The sequence below is a fragment of the Haemaphysalis longicornis genome, unplaced genomic scaffold, assembly GCF_048455015.1.
Source record: "Haemaphysalis longicornis isolate Haplotype H1 unplaced genomic scaffold, Haemaphysalis longicornis Haplotype H1 scaffold_88, whole genome shotgun sequence".
In the NCBI taxonomy this organism is placed as follows: Eukaryota; Metazoa; Arthropoda; class Arachnida; order Ixodida; family Ixodidae; genus Haemaphysalis; species Haemaphysalis longicornis.
Genome location: NW_027526456.1, coordinates 334065 through 349638, shown reverse-complemented (window position 1 = coordinate 349638; position 15574 = coordinate 334065). Strand labels below are relative to the sequence as shown.

At 49.7% G+C, this 15574-nt stretch overlaps 10 non-coding genes across 10 annotated transcripts; all 10 read left to right on the top strand.

The window, feature by feature from the left end:
* Positions 1-6716: 6716 nt before the first annotated feature.
* LOC144151177 (5S ribosomal RNA) lies at positions 6717-6835 on the top strand. The gene has a single exon (XR_013318779.1). It is a non-coding gene; the product is annotated as a 5S ribosomal RNA (ribosomal RNA).
* Positions 6836-7372: 537 nt separating this feature from the next.
* On the top strand, positions 7373-7491 carry LOC144151176 (5S ribosomal RNA). The gene has a single exon (XR_013318778.1). It is a non-coding gene; the product is annotated as a 5S ribosomal RNA (ribosomal RNA).
* A 537-nt stretch (positions 7492-8028) lies between these two features.
* Positions 8029-8147, top strand: LOC144151174 (5S ribosomal RNA). The gene has a single exon (XR_013318776.1). It is a non-coding gene; the product is annotated as a 5S ribosomal RNA (ribosomal RNA).
* Positions 8148-8684: 537 nt separating this feature from the next.
* LOC144151173 (5S ribosomal RNA) lies at positions 8685-8803 on the top strand. Its single transcript, XR_013318775.1, has one exon. It is a non-coding gene; the product is annotated as a 5S ribosomal RNA (ribosomal RNA).
* Positions 8804-9340: 537 nt separating this feature from the next.
* Positions 9341-9459, top strand: LOC144151172 (5S ribosomal RNA). The gene has a single exon (XR_013318774.1). It is a non-coding gene; the product is annotated as a 5S ribosomal RNA (ribosomal RNA).
* Positions 9460-9996: 537 nt separating this feature from the next.
* On the top strand, positions 9997-10115 carry LOC144151171 (5S ribosomal RNA). Its single transcript, XR_013318773.1, has one exon. It is a non-coding gene; the product is annotated as a 5S ribosomal RNA (ribosomal RNA).
* Positions 10116-10652: 537 nt separating this feature from the next.
* On the top strand, positions 10653-10771 carry LOC144151170 (5S ribosomal RNA). The gene has a single exon (XR_013318772.1). It is a non-coding gene; the product is annotated as a 5S ribosomal RNA (ribosomal RNA).
* Positions 10772-11307: 536 nt separating this feature from the next.
* On the top strand, positions 11308-11426 carry LOC144151169 (5S ribosomal RNA). Its single transcript, XR_013318771.1, has one exon. It is a non-coding gene; the product is annotated as a 5S ribosomal RNA (ribosomal RNA).
* A 537-nt stretch (positions 11427-11963) lies between these two features.
* LOC144151168 (5S ribosomal RNA) lies at positions 11964-12082 on the top strand. Its single transcript, XR_013318770.1, has one exon. It is a non-coding gene; the product is annotated as a 5S ribosomal RNA (ribosomal RNA).
* Positions 12083-12619: 537 nt separating this feature from the next.
* LOC144151167 (5S ribosomal RNA) lies at positions 12620-12738 on the top strand. Its single transcript, XR_013318769.1, has one exon. It is a non-coding gene; the product is annotated as a 5S ribosomal RNA (ribosomal RNA).
* The last annotated feature ends 2836 nt before the right edge of the window (positions 12739-15574 follow it).

Genomic DNA, 15574 nt, shown 5'->3' with positions numbered 1-15574 from the left:
AAATTGCTGCTTCGAAAAATTGGTTTGAAGAAACTAGGTGCAATAAATTACCAGGCCTTCAACTTAACGCAAGTCAGTAGTCATACACCACACTCACAGTAGGACAGTGACCAGTGCAGGAACTTAAGGATGTGTACTAAAATGCATACTGATGGGCAATATTGAAAATATTCCTAGTTTCGTGTCGCATTCTATTCGGTCAATAAGTTCAACAGTTCAGGATCTGTAATGTATAACGCTGCCGTCAAGCCCTATTCTAGCTGAAAGGCAGGTAATAATGGAACACATTTTGGCTGGACAACGTTGCGCAGTTTTTTGGGGCCTGCTTAGCATGGCTGATGTTCAGTTATATTGCTGTTTACTCCCGAGCGATTCTTTAGTATTCATCTTTGCCTAGGCAGTAGACAATGCTAGTACTGATGCATCTCACTTCTTTTTAAACGGCATATTTCTCCTCCTAGGGCTTTTTTTTTTCCTATTAGGTATACCGTAAAGTTCAGAAGAAACGCCCACCCAAATTTCAGAGATATCAAATGAAAAATACGGAATGGAATAGACGATCTTTCGGGTACAGTGCGAAAAACTACAAAAACGTGGCCGCGCCGCCAACCAAAACTGCGGAGATATCAAGAAAAAATACCAGATAAGCGAACGTTCGGCTCAAGTGTGGAAAGGACAAATAAGTGCATGACTGCATCAACACACGAATAGATGATTCGTGTTTTGTTCACTCATCGACGTTAAAGCCATCGATTTCAGGGGTTGGGAAATCTTTGGGGTCTTTTAGTAAATTGAATATTTCACCCCTATAGGGGGGGTGGGCGTTCGCTCAAAGCTTTACCGTACATCTGTTGTTGACAACCAGTGATGTGTCGTTAGCTTGAAGATAGAGAATGATATAAGGCTACAGTTAACCTATACACTGGCGGCTAATGAGGGAATAATTGATATGTCAGACTGAGTGCTTCTGCTCAATTTGCCAGAGGTATTACACATGGAACAAGCTTGAGTATTGCCTGCATTAAGTGCATCGATTAATCTGTAGCCTTTTAGTACAGTGCACCACGTATTCCTAGTGTACTTATGGAATCAAGGAATTTAAACAAAACATTCTTGATTGATGACAAGCGGTGTGAGAAGTGGTTCCCAGTACGTTTAGCTTTTCTCAAATCGTTACATGGCATTCAAAACCGCAGCATTCCTCTTGGTGTTACAGCTTTGTTTTTCTTGGCGCTGTTGGCTTGTGAAATGTAGGTGAAGAAACGTTGATGTGGCAGCTGGAACGTATATCGAAATACGCACAGCTGTAATGTAAAAAATAAGGAAATATTATATGCACTCCCAAAACGAAGGGTGCACGTAAGCTCAATACAGCTTGGCTCAGCAAGTTGAACTTCAACAGTACCGTGTGTGGAACTAACGGCTGCTCAAGAGACGTTTATGGAGAACACAGAACAGATTCAGACGAAACGGGAACCGCTTGGTGAGTGCTGCACAGTACAAATAAACAGCATAGATAATTTTACCATGCACACCCCTATAGTCTCTGTTAATAAAAATGTAGTAGATAGTCTGCACTAATGTCGTCTATTTCTTCTTCCAGATTGTCCGGTTTATTGTGCTTTTTTTTTTCACGAACCCATACCAACTTGCTCAGCTTGCTGTAGTTGGATGTCAAGAACACCGTGGGAACTTCTTGCCTGCACTAGCTCTATATTCTGGAAAGGAAAACTGAAAAGTGGCGTACAGTCCACCCATGCAAAACAAAACATTTGCTGTCGTTTTTCCTGAGACAGAGAGATCAAAATCTGAATCGTTAGTTGCTGCACAGCACCGCAACTTTCTGTGAATAGTGATGGCCTGCTTCGTGACGACAGAGACACGGCAACGGAGTGTCTACTCTGGGATTACAGCGGCGGCTATACCTGCCCGGGGCTTGTGGACAGACTGGCTGATATTGCGACATTTTTTGCAGTGCATACATTATCCCTTTCAGTCACGAATTATTATATTCACTGAAGGAAAATTCCATACTTGGAGGTTTAGCAGTGTCAAGTGTCTAGAGGTAAGGAAAAAAAGGGCAGTCTCTCTAGAATACTTATTACACAAATGGCGTCGCGTCCTCATATGGAGACACCATTACTCAATCCTGCTTTTTTCCCTATAAAAAATAATAAATATGCTGAGGCATTTTACAAACAAGGAGGTGAAATAGTTCCTGCACATGAAAGAGGTGTTTTTAGCCTTTATAAATGATTTGCGCCGCAGTAAAAGAGAACTTAGGACGGCGACACACCGAAGCTCCCACAAAACTTGGTGGCGTCCATTTTGAAAGGATGTTTATGAGTGCGGTTCTGCCATTCCACATCACATGGTGCTACGTACCTTTCACTTCCATAGGTTTCGAACATCAGCCACACCGCTCTGCAGCATGAATTCTTTTCTTTTTCCTGAGGAAAACGATGAAGAAAGTTGCATCTCCATATGGAGACACGGTGACTGAAATGGTTATAATTCTTTAATGGCGTTTCAGGTGTTTGTAAACGCACGACTCTGCCGTACATGGGGTTTCTGCTGGCAGAAACCCGATTGTTGCGCTACGCTTGAGGAATGACCAGCAAGTGACGAAGTTGCCGTAATGGGCCACTGGTCAGAGCTGAGATCAACGAAGAGTAGGACGGCTTGCAAGACGGCTTGCAAGAGAAGAATGGCTTGCAAGCAACCCACTTTTGTCTACTACAGCATTCTCTGTGTTGGTTGCACTCGCGTAAATAATGTGAATACATCTGCTATTCCAGCTAAGAATATGATTATCAATATGTCCTAGAGTTTCACAAGGTGCAGCTGTACATTGTCCTCCTAAAATAGTGGAGGGTGCCTCAAACTGTTGGGCACGTAGGGATAATGCAACGCACAGGTCATGTCTAGGTCAACTTCGGAAATGACATGGTAACCAACAAGCAGTTACTGACAGCAGAACCTGACGAGGGTTAAAAAGCAGAAAAGGAAACAGGAGGCAGCGACGTAGTTGAAACCGTTCCATCGTGCCGTCGCCTTGAACTGTGACTATTAGCACAAACACTGATGGCAGGTCAGTAAGGCCGCCTTGCTCTTGGCATGGGTGCCATAGCCACAGAATGCCCAAGACTATTAAGCAGAGCACATGTATCGTTTCGTGACATGCACTTCTTTCTTGGGTAGTTCTATACTTGGAGCGCCAAAGATGAATAGCAGAAAACGTGGGACTAGTGCTCTTCAAAACTGATTTATCCTACCAGTACACTGCAACGAAACATGTTGGTAATAAAAAGGTGTAGAAATGACTTGCGTGGCTCGCCCATGTACTAGACATTTTTTTTTTAATTGCGAGAGCTTGCCCTACGGCATAACAGAAAGTTTTAAAGGTACAACATTGCACCCGTTTCCCGCAAAAATCCAAGAAAAGACCGATACTGGGGTCCCCATATCCTACGCTTAAAATCTGGGGGTCTCCCAGGATGGAGCCCTGAGCCTCGAAGATTCGGGCGTTTCTGAGGTGTGAGCAAGCCCACAACGGGTGTTTAACGCCAGCTGCCGGCGCAGGAGTCGCACAGAATGGGCAGGTGTCCTCAAAGGACGCGCAATATCGGGCAGGCCAAGTGTGAGTAACTGCTGGGAATAACGCCACCCCAACTCGAAGCCTCCGCAGGAAGACCTCCTCCCAGCGAGCGAGCCCACTGGGGAGGCCAGTTCCATGCGGTAGAAGTAAAGCACGCATGGTGCAGCGGAGGTTCTCTTTTTCCACCAACAGTTCTTCTAGGGTAGATACCCGAAGAAGTGGTTGTAGCCATGGGAGGTCTCTTCGGTGGCAGGTGCGATCTGCCGCAGTGTGGGCAGGAAGCATGTCCCTGCGAATCCACAACACATGGACGGGACATAAGTAGGTGTCCATAATCGCGTGAATGCATGCAGCCATGCTTGTACACCGCACAACGCGACGTAAATCCCGCACCGCTGCCGTTGAGTCTGTGAAAATTTCCAGCATCACCCCACTAGTCACTGTTGATGCAAGTGCCTGCAGACCCTCCCGAATGGCAGTAAGTTCTGCTAGCAGGCTAGGCAGAGCACAGAGGGTCTCGTATGTGCACCTTTGGTTCAAGGCAGGGTAAGACAGACACGTCAAAGCCATGGTGATGATGCTGTCGTATGCCCCTGCATCCACAAAAGCCTGGACAAGCGGTTGCGCCGCGGGTACCCTGTCAGGGACACGAAGGATGGTGTCCTAGGGCTGATGTAGGCCAGAGGTACAGACATGGAGCCTTTTTAATTCCTTTTGTCGTCGGTCACCTGATGGTAGAACCAGGGTGGCCTAGCGGCAAAAAAGGCTGGCACCGTCTCGGGCGGCTGGCCCACGTACGCGACGAGAGCTGCCGCCTCTGGAACTAGTCCACGTTTTAGCAGGCGGGCGGAACGACGCTGATGAACAGTTTCATCGAGCGTGTTTAATTGATCTTCTGCTTGCAGCTGCAGAATTGGTGTTAAGCGGGGGAGGCCAGTGATGGTGTGCGTGGCGGCCCTATTAATAGCCTCAAGCCGAACTCAGTCCACTTGCATCATGTGAAGGAACGGTGCCTGGTACACGAGCCTCGGCTGTAGTACGGAATGCACTAGGAGACAGGCGATCGTCCAGCCGGCCCCGCCAGACTTATGAGAGATGCAGCGAACAAGGTGGAGCAGTTTTCCGGCTTTCTGTGGAGCAGATCATTGCCACTCAGGTGCCTATCCTGAGGCTGATACCAAGCCTAGAACCCGAAGGTGTCCGACAATAGGATTGGCGGTACCATTCAGCTGCAAGACGATCGGCGATACTGCAACGGAGTGGGCCCCAACCGTTGGCGAGTGGAAGTGCAGCAGTCTTCTCTTGAGAAAGGGTGAGGCCCACATGCACCAATGCTGGGAGTCTGTTCATGCTTGCTGGAGGCACTCGGCTTGTCTTGGCAGCTAGGTCTGGATGGACTGTCCAGACAGTAATGTCATATCCGCGTACATGAGGATATAGAGGTTATAGTGAACTAGAATACTTAACAGAGGTCTTGAATAGTGGCCAGGTTCCAGGCTAGCGGCAACAAGACGATGTTAAAAAAGAGCGCAGACAGAACATACCCTTGTGGAACGCCGCGCACTGGTGCAAAGGAGCCGAAACTTCCATCGTTGCCGTCGTTGTCATGGAAATCCTACCCAAGACTGGTAAAGGATACCATCCGTCTTATGCAACCAATCCCTCTTAGTGTAAAAATTTGTCCATCCCTTACATTGCATCGTCATCGTCGCACAAGCTAGGTCATGATCCTACTCCTCGCCGTAAAAAAAAAAAAAAAATGTGTTGGATGAGGCCGCCGATATGACCCTCGGAATTCATGGGCAAGGTGATAAAAATCCCTCGAACTCAGCAGCATAATTTATAGGATTTACAGGAGAAATATTTAAGAGAAATAATGGTACGTGTCTCAGCAGCCACAGTAATTATGGGCATGCATATATATGCCCGCCATGGCTTGTGATTAACAATTCTTTCTGTCTTTAACAATTTAGTAGAACAATATATGTCAAGCGATCGTTATATTTAAGTTTTATTTGGAAACAATGCTCGAGGGCTGTTTAGCTCTAAATATAAAGTCCAGCATACCAAAATATCGCACTTGAGCAAGGCTGGACACCACGTACGTATTTCGTTATTACTTTTTTTTTTATTCTTGCGCGCCAGATATCCCTCTTTTCATTAGGTCAGGGCACGTCGCGTCGCCACCATACATCGGAGCCAACTGGCAGAAGCCGCGTCCGCGCTAAGCCAAGCGGAACTTTCGTGCAGCCAGTGCGGTTCAAAAACAATATTGTCCCTACATGACATACTACATTCAACATACCGACGAAAAACCTTTACGAACGACAGCCGAATATTCGGACCGCGCAAATTTCCGGAAAATCAGGCATACCGGAAAAACAAATGGGCCGGCCAAAAGCACAATACCCTTGTAGCTTGAAAAAGTCGGAATAATTAACATTTCCGAAAAATTAGATGTCCGAAAGATCAGTCGTCAACGGCAATCTTAATCCCGATTGGAAAAGCGCCGGATTGACACGCCAGAGTTGCGTCCTGGGACCCAACGCCATGGTAGCATTTCGGCAGGAGTACCCGCAAATTTTACCCCATGCTTTCTCCCAGTCTAAAATGCGTACTACACCTCGATGGGTACGCCAGCCGAATAGCTACAGCGAACTTTCGTTTGCCCCCTGGCGGTGGCGGGGGCGCGGAAGGACCACTAGATGATGCTTCGCCGCAGCGCAGCGGGCGAGTTAGCCGATTTTCCACCCTTCGTTGGGCGCGGCGGATTACCTGTGACTGACTCGTCTTTCTATCTGCCCCTCGAAGGTCGTGAAAGCAGGCATTTCGCACTTCCGGAGCACCTGCGGCTAATGTGCGACAAACGGAAGCATTCCCCAACGTCTAGCCAGCGTGACCACAACGACTCAAGGCCACATTCGTTTCCAAAAGTGTTCCCCAAGTGCGCGCAGCAATGTTCGGCGACTTGAGGGCTTCGTGCGACGTCGCGGGATCCCTAGGATATGGAGTGATGTGTTGCGGCGGCCGTGTGTCCTGCCGAACAACAGGTGAAATGGTAGAGATGCTGGTTGTTGGTGTAATGTGTTATAAAAAGGCACGTAAGGCTTCGATTCTCGCCATCGGCCATACCATGCTGAATACGCCGGTTCTCGTCCGATCACCGAAGCTAAGCAGCATTGGGCTCGGTCAGTACTTGGGAGGGAGACCACCTGGGAACACCGAGTGCCGATGGCATCCTCTTTTGCTTTTTAAAACTTTCCGTATTAATTTGCGTTCAAAGAGTTGTTTCTATTTTTTTTTTCCCCCACCAAGTTTCGTTTGCCCCCTGGCGGTGGCGGGGGCGCGGAAGGACCACTAGATGATGCTTCGCCGCAGCGCAGCGGGCGAGTTAGCCGATTTTCCACCCTTCGTTGGGCGCGGCGGATTACCTGTGACTGACTCGTCTTTCTATCTGCCCCTCGAAGGTCGTGAAAGCAGGCATTTCGCACTTCCGGAGCACCTGCGGCTAATGTGCGACAAACGGAAGCATTCCCCAACGTCTAGCCAGCGTGACCACAACGACTCAAGGCCACATTCGTTTCCAAAAGTGTTCCCCAAGTGCGCGCAGCAATGTTCGGCGACTTGAGGGCTTCGTGCGACGTCGCGGGATCCCTAGGATATGGAGTGATGTGTTGCGGCGGCCGTGTGTCCTGCCGAACAACAGGTGAAATGGTAGAGATGCTGGTTGTTGGTGTAATGTGTTATAAAAAGGCACGTAAGGCTTCGATTCTCGCCATCGGCCATACCATGCTGAATACGCCGGTTCTCGTCCGATCACCGAAGCTAAGCAGCATTGGGCTCGGTCAGTACTTGGGAGGGAGACCACCTGGGAACACCGAGTGCCGATGGCATCCTCTTTTGCTTTTTAAAACTTTCCGTATTAATTTGCGTTCAAAGAGTTGTTTCTATTTTTTTTTTCCCCCACCAAGTTTCGTTTGCCCCCTGGCGGTGGCGGGGGCGCGGAAGGACCACTAGATGATGCTTCGCCGCAGCGCAGCGGGCGAGTTAGCCGATTTTCCACCCTTCGTTGGGCGCGGCGGATTACCTGTGACTGACTCGTCTTTCTATCTGCCCCTCGAAGGTCGTGAAAGCAGGCATTTCGCACTTCCGGAGCACCTGCGGCTAATGTGCGACAAACGGAAGCATTCCCCAACGTCTAGCCAGCGTGACCACAACGACTCAAGGCCACATTCGTTTCCAAAAGTGTTCCCCAAGTGCGCGCAGCAATGTTCGGCGACTTGAGGGCTTCGTGCGACGTCGCGGGATCCCTAGGATATGGAGTGATGTGTTGCGGCGGCCGTGTGTCCTGCCGAACAACAGGTGAAATGGTAGAGATGCTGGTTGTTGGTGTAATGTGTTATAAAAAGGCACGTAAGGCTTCGATTCTCGCCATCGGCCATACCATGCTGAATACGCCGGTTCTCGTCCGATCACCGAAGCTAAGCAGCATTGGGCTCGGTCAGTACTTGGGAGGGAGACCACCTGGGAACACCGAGTGCCGATGGCATCCTCTTTTGCTTTTTAAAACTTTCCGTATTAATTTGCGTTCAAAGAGTTGTTTCTATTTTTTTTTTCCCCCACCAAGTTTCGTTTGCCCCCTGGCGGTGGCGGGGGCGCGGAAGGACCACTAGATGATGCTTCGCCGCAGCGCAGCGGGCGAGTTAGCCGATTTTCCACCCTTCGTTGGGCGCGGCGGATTACCTGTGACTGACTCGTCTTTCTATCTGCCCCTCGAAGGTCGTGAAAGCAGGCATTTCGCACTTCCGGAGCACCTGCGGCTAATGTGCGACAAACGGAAGCATTCCCCAACGTCTAGCCAGCGTGACCACAACGACTCAAGGCCACATTCGTTTCCAAAAGTGTTCCCCAAGTGCGCGCAGCAATGTTCGGCGACTTGAGGGCTTCGTGCGACGTCGCGGGATCCCTAGGATATGGAGTGATGTGTTGCGGCGGCCGTGTGTCCTGCCGAACAACAGGTGAAATGGTAGAGATGCTGGTTGTTGGTGTAATGTGTTATAAAAAGGCACGTAAGGCTTCGATTCTCGCCATCGGCCATACCATGCTGAATACGCCGGTTCTCGTCCGATCACCGAAGCTAAGCAGCATTGGGCTCGGTCAGTACTTGGGAGGGAGACCACCTGGGAACACCGAGTGCCGATGGCATCCTCTTTTGCTTTTTAAAACTTTCCGTATTAATTTGCGTTCAAAGAGTTGTTTCTATTTTTTTTTTCCCCCACCAAGTTTCGTTTGCCCCCTGGCGGTGGCGGGGGCGCGGAAGGACCACTAGATGATGCTTCGCCGCAGCGCAGCGGGCGAGTTAGCCGATTTTCCACCCTTCGTTGGGCGCGGCGGATTACCTGTGACTGACTCGTCTTTCTATCTGCCCCTCGAAGGTCGTGAAAGCAGGCATTTCGCACTTCCGGAGCACCTGCGGCTAATGTGCGACAAACGGAAGCATTCCCCAACGTCTAGCCAGCGTGACCACAACGACTCAAGGCCACATTCGTTTCCAAAAGTGTTCCCCAAGTGCGCGCAGCAATGTTCGGCGACTTGAGGGCTTCGTGCGACGTCGCGGGATCCCTAGGATATGGAGTGATGTGTTGCGGCGGCCGTGTGTCCTGCCGAACAACAGGTGAAATGGTAGAGATGCTGGTTGTTGGTGTAATGTGTTATAAAAAGGCACGTAAGGCTTCGATTCTCGCCATCGGCCATACCATGCTGAATACGCCGGTTCTCGTCCGATCACCGAAGCTAAGCAGCATTGGGCTCGGTCAGTACTTGGGAGGGAGACCACCTGGGAACACCGAGTGCCGATGGCATCCTCTTTTGCTTTTTAAAACTTTCCGTATTAATTTGCGTTCAAAGAGTTGTTTCTATTTTTTTTTTCCCCCACCAAGTTTCGTTTGCCCCCTGGCGGTGGCGGGGGCGCGGAAGGACCACTAGATGATGCTTCGCCGCAGCGCAGCGGGCGAGTTAGCCGATTTTCCACCCTTCGTTGGGCGCGGCGGATTACCTGTGACTGACTCGTCTTTCTATCTGCCCCTCGAAGGTCGTGAAAGCAGGCATTTCGCACTTCCGGAGCACCTGCGGCTAATGTGCGACAAACGGAAGCATTCCCCAACGTCTAGCCAGCGTGACCACAACGACTCAAGGCCACATTCGTTTCCAAAAGTGTTCCCCAAGTGCGCGCAGCAATGTTCGGCGACTTGAGGGCTTCGTGCGACGTCGCGGGATCCCTAGGATATGGAGTGATGTGTTGCGGCGGCCGTGTGTCCTGCCGAACAACAGGTGAAATGGTAGAGATGCTGGTTGTTGGTGTAATGTGTTATAAAAAGGCACGTAAGGCTTCGATTCTCGCCATCGGCCATACCATGCTGAATACGCCGGTTCTCGTCCGATCACCGAAGCTAAGCAGCATTGGGCTCGGTCAGTACTTGGGAGGGAGACCACCTGGGAACACCGAGTGCCGATGGCATCCTCTTTTGCTTTTTAAAACTTTCCGTATTAATTTGCGTTCAAAGAGTTGTTTCTATTTTTTTTTTCCCCCACCAAGTTTCGTTTGCCCCCTGGCGGTGGCGGGGGCGCGGAAGGACCACTAGATGATGCTTCGCCGCAGCGCAGCGGGCGAGTTAGCCGATTTTCCACCCTTCGTTGGGCGCGGCGGATTACCTGTGACTGACTCGTCTTTCTATCTGCCCCTCGAAGGTCGTGAAAGCAGGCATTTCGCACTTCCGGAGCACCTGCGGCTAATGTGCGACAAACGGAAGCATTCCCCAACGTCTAGCCAGCGTGACCACAACGACTCAAGGCCACATTCGTTTCCAAAAGTGTTCCCCAAGTGCGCGCAGCAATGTTCGGCGACTTGAGGGCTTCGTGCGACGTCGCGGGATCCCTAGGATATGGAGTGATGTGTTGCGGCGGCCGTGTGTCCTGCCGAACAACAGGTGAAATGGTAGAGATGCTGGTTGTTGGTGTAATGTGTTATAAAAAGGCACGTAAGGCTTCGATTCTCGCCATCGGCCATACCATGCTGAATACGCCGGTTCTCGTCCGATCACCGAAGCTAAGCAGCATTGGGCTCGGTCAGTACTTGGGAGGGAGACCACCTGGGAACACCGAGTGCCGATGGCATCCTCTTTTGCTTTTTAAAACTTTCCGTATTAATTTGCGTTCAAAGAGTTGTTTCTATTTTTTTTTCCCCCACCAAGTTTCGTTTGCCCCCTGGCGGTGGCGGGGGCGCGGAAGGACCACTAGATGATGCTTCGCCGCAGCGCAGCGGGCGAGTTAGCCGATTTTCCACCCTTCGTTGGGCGCGGCGGATTACCTGTGACTGACTCGTCTTTCTATCTGCCCCTCGAAGGTCGTGAAAGCAGGCATTTCGCACTTCCGGAGCACCTGCGGCTAATGTGCGACAAACGGAAGCATTCCCCAACGTCTAGCCAGCGTGACCACAACGACTCAAGGCCACATTCGTTTCCAAAAGTGTTCCCCAAGTGCGCGCAGCAATGTTCGGCGACTTGAGGGCTTCGTGCGACGTCGCGGGATCCCTAGGATATGGAGTGATGTGTTGCGGCGGCCGTGTGTCCTGCCGAACAACAGGTGAAATGGTAGAGATGCTGGTTGTTGGTGTAATGTGTTATAAAAAGGCACGTAAGGCTTCGATTCTCGCCATCGGCCATACCATGCTGAATACGCCGGTTCTCGTCCGATCACCGAAGCTAAGCAGCATTGGGCTCGGTCAGTACTTGGGAGGGAGACCACCTGGGAACACCGAGTGCCGATGGCATCCTCTTTTGCTTTTTAAAACTTTCCGTATTAATTTGCGTTCAAAGAGTTGTTTCTATTTTTTTTTTCCCCCACCAAGTTTCGTTTGCCCCCTGGCGGTGGCGGGGGCGCGGAAGGACCACTAGATGATGCTTCGCCGCAGCGCAGCGGGCGAGTTAGCCGATTTTCCACCCTTCGTTGGGCGCGGCGGATTACCTGTGACTGACTCGTCTTTCTATCTGCCCCTCAAAGGTCGTGAAAGCAGGCATTTCGCACTTCCGGAGCACCTGCGGCTAATGTGCGACAAACGGAAGCATTCCCCAACGTCTAGCCAGCGTGACCACAACGACTCAAGGCCACATTCGTTTCCAAAAGTGTTCCCCAAGTGCGCGCAGCAATGTTCGGCGACTTGAGGGCTTCGTGCGACGTCGCGGGATCCCTAGGATATGGAGTGATGTGTTGCGGCGGCCGTGTGTCCTGCCGAACAACAGGTGAAATGGTAGAGATGCTGGTTGTTGGTGTAATGTGTTATAAAAAGGCACGTAAGGCTTCGATTCTCGCCATCGGCCATACCATGCTGAATACGCCGGTTCTCGTCCGATCACCGAAGCTAAGCAGCATTGGGCTCGGTCAGTACTTGGGAGGGAGACCACCTGGGAACACCGAGTGCCGATGGCATCCTCTTTTGCTTTTTAAAACTTTCCGTATTAATTTGCGTTCAAAGAGTTGTTTCTATTTTTTTTTTCCCCCACCAAGTTTCGTTTGCCCCCTGGCGGTGGCGGGGGCGCGGAAGGACCACTAGATGATGCTTCGCCGCAGCGCAGCGGGCGAGTTAGCCGATTTTCCACCCTTCGTTGGGCGCGGCGGATTACCTGTGACTGACTCGTCTTTCTATCTGCCCCTCGAAGGTCGTGAAAGCAGGCATTTCGCACTTCCGGAGCACCTGCGGCTAATGTGCGACAAACGGAAGCATTCCCCAACGTCTAGCCAGCGTGACCACAACGACTCAAGGCCACATTCGTTTCCAAAAGTGTTCCCCAAGTGCGCGCAGCAATGTTCGGCGACTTGAGGGCTTCGTGCGACGTCGCGGGATCCCTAGGATATGGAGTGATGTGTTGCGGCGGCCGTGTGTCCTGCCGAACAACAGGTGAAATGGTAGAGATGCTGGTTGTTGGTGTAATGTGTTATAAAAAGGCACGTAAGGCTTCGATTCTCGCCATCGGCCATACCATGCTGAATACGCCGGTTCTCGTCCGATCACCGAAGCTAAGCAGCATTGGGCTCGGTCAGTACTTGGGAGGGAGACCACCTGGGAACACCGAGTGCCGATGGCATCCTCTTTTGCTTTTTAAAACTTTCCGTATTAATTTGCGTTCAAAGAGTTGTTTCTATTTTTTTTTCCCCCACCAAGTTTCGTTTACCTGCCCTTCAGGAGAGGAATTAACCGACCTTTTGGGCGGGTGAGGAGCATTGCTAGGCGGATGTGACGTCACGTTTGCTCGCAGCGTTCCCGCGCGGTATGTTTACATTTTTCCGAGTGCTGCCTACACGGCGTATGTGCCGTAGCGATTCAGGTAGTCGCGTTTGACTTATGCGGTCAACGCAAGAATTCATAAACCGGCGATGGTTGTCGCCCTGTCAGTCGTCGTTCAACAACTCCAGCATCTTCTGGCACAACAGCTTTGCAGTTATCTGTTACGATCGGCCAGTTACCATCGGCCGACCAGGTGAGTGTTTTTTGGCGGGTTTGCAATCAGTTCGCATATCTCCTACTGCGAAGCTTGCTTTCTGCTCGCGGCAGTTATATTAGCGTCGTTTACGAAATTCTTAACGGCGCGGGAACTCGCTCGCATTGCAAACCCGTCTCGCCCATGACGTTTCCTTGTCTCTTTAATGTGGCGTCATTAACATCACTTGTTTTCCTCGACGCTTTTTCTAGACAACGTGCCTTGTGCTAACCGATCTTAATATTGTAACAAAAATGAACTTGCAGTACGATCTGTTGGTGAAGTTAGGAGCGTGACAGGTCCCTGTTGGCAAGGTTTTCGTGTGTGCGTGTGGTTCGTGAGGGCGTTGTAACACGCTACTTTAGCCTGTTGCACTCGTTGCTGCATCCAGCACTTTTGCTGCCCGGAGTGCCTGCCAAGGGATGCTTACGTCGTTATGTGTTTTCATCTTTAATAGTGGGGCCAATCGGCGTTCAATAACCGATGGAAATTCAGCGGGAACGACCTGGATAACGCAGGGCGGGCAAGAGCACTGCTTGTGTGGTCTTCGCTTTCGTTTGCCCTTTTTTTAGTCACCCTAGATTGTTTACTTACTGCTGCCTCAACGGTGCTTCATTCCTCATGTTCCATTTATTTCTCTTGCAGCATCTCCTGACTGCAGTCACGGTGCCCCTAGCCTGCCTGCAGCACTCATCCTGCCATTCTAGTGCAGGCCACTTGTCACAACCAAACGGGTTCCCGACTTTTCCTGGCTTCTATTTGATGGTATACTTTAGATCCACCAGTGCGTTCTCACTCCGTGTACATTTCAAGCGAGGGTTTACAGTAACACGGTAGTTGATAGCCATGAAGACAGCAGCGTGTGTACTAAAAATCAAGTTTAGTTATTTATGCCAATGTCAAAAAACCAACCTGGTCTATGCATCCATTCCAGCCTGACATTTTCAAATACAAGTCTTTCAGTAACTAGTGAAACAATGAAGAGGTAGGGATAGCTCATGCACTGCTTAATTACTACCTTCATTTTTTTACTGTTGAAAATTTATGGATGATGCTGTACCACCTAGTGAAGTCCCACCAGAAATTGTTATATGCACTACCGATATAGCACAATCTATGAGGTGGGCTGGCGTGACCTTCGTGCAAACAGCACCGTACGTGGTTTCCGTCACGACAGTTTGCACTGTAGTCTTGGGCGTGTAATGGGTTATGGCTGACCACAGGGCCGTTTACAGTGCTTTCCAGCTTCCAGTGGAGGCAGGAACATAAATTATGTGGTCGGCCAGGGCACAGTACATGGTGTTAGTCAACACCATAGATATACCGTGCCTCGGATGCCCGCGTCATATATATATATTTTTTAATTTTACTCTTGAGTTTTGTGTAAGCAAGGATGTATCTAGTGCCCCTATGCTGTCTATCCTTGGTTTTTGTAAACACTAAGTAATATCGCACGGTAGCTTTATTCGTCTTAATGAGATTTCTCAGGTGCCAGATTGCTCAGATCTCACATTGTTTCCTATGGCTGCAGGGATGTACAATGTCTTGGGTTCGATTCTTGGCTGCCGGGGCTGCATTGAATTTATAAAGCCAAAAAAATTAACCTTCTGTACACGATGTCTTGGTTTACGCTAAAGATCCTTGAGTGAGAGTTCTACCACACTGCCCTGTGCCTCATAGTGTGAAGTGACCTCAGTTTACTCGATTATGATGCAATTACTTAATGCCTTTTCATGTAAACTCTTGAGTGCAAACGGGAGAAGGTGCACCTACCTCGCCTTGAGCTGTTAGACTAAGTTGCCTTTTTCGCACGACATCTAAGCTGTGTGAGAAAGCCATACAGGGCTAAGAATGTTGTAAGAAATGCCTCTTACGTGAGGCAGCTCATACATAATGTTTAAAAAAACCGTGTCACATTATTTTGCAGTGCGCTCTTTAAACGTTTTACACCCCTCCTACCGCCCTGCTTTTATTGTTAATAAAGGCACTTTGCATATGTAGACACGGGAAAATGAAGCAGAAAGACATTAGATATTTTTTTCAGCTGGACAGTGTCGCAGGCTATGCACCTGACGCAATGCTGTTTGTTCATCACGGTTTGCACTGTGCTTTGAAACAATTTGTTACCAAGGTCAAAAGATTCACTTGGCTATTTCATGTCAGGAATGATACAAAGGGATCATCTGTGGAAGCAATGCCCATCTTATTCTTGTCATTTTGTAATTTATGAGAGCTGCTGCAGCCAAGCATTCTATGGTATATTTATGAACTAGAAAATACATGGAAAAGGCAGTCTCTAAGCTGGAGGGAAACTATCGAGTAACATATGCATTTAGTTTAAATAGTGGCGTCTTGCCCAACTGCTGGGCAACCGCATTAAGTTTATGGTGTGCTTGTGATTTGTTCAAGTATGTGAACTAGTCTTAGGCATTTACGTGTTGAT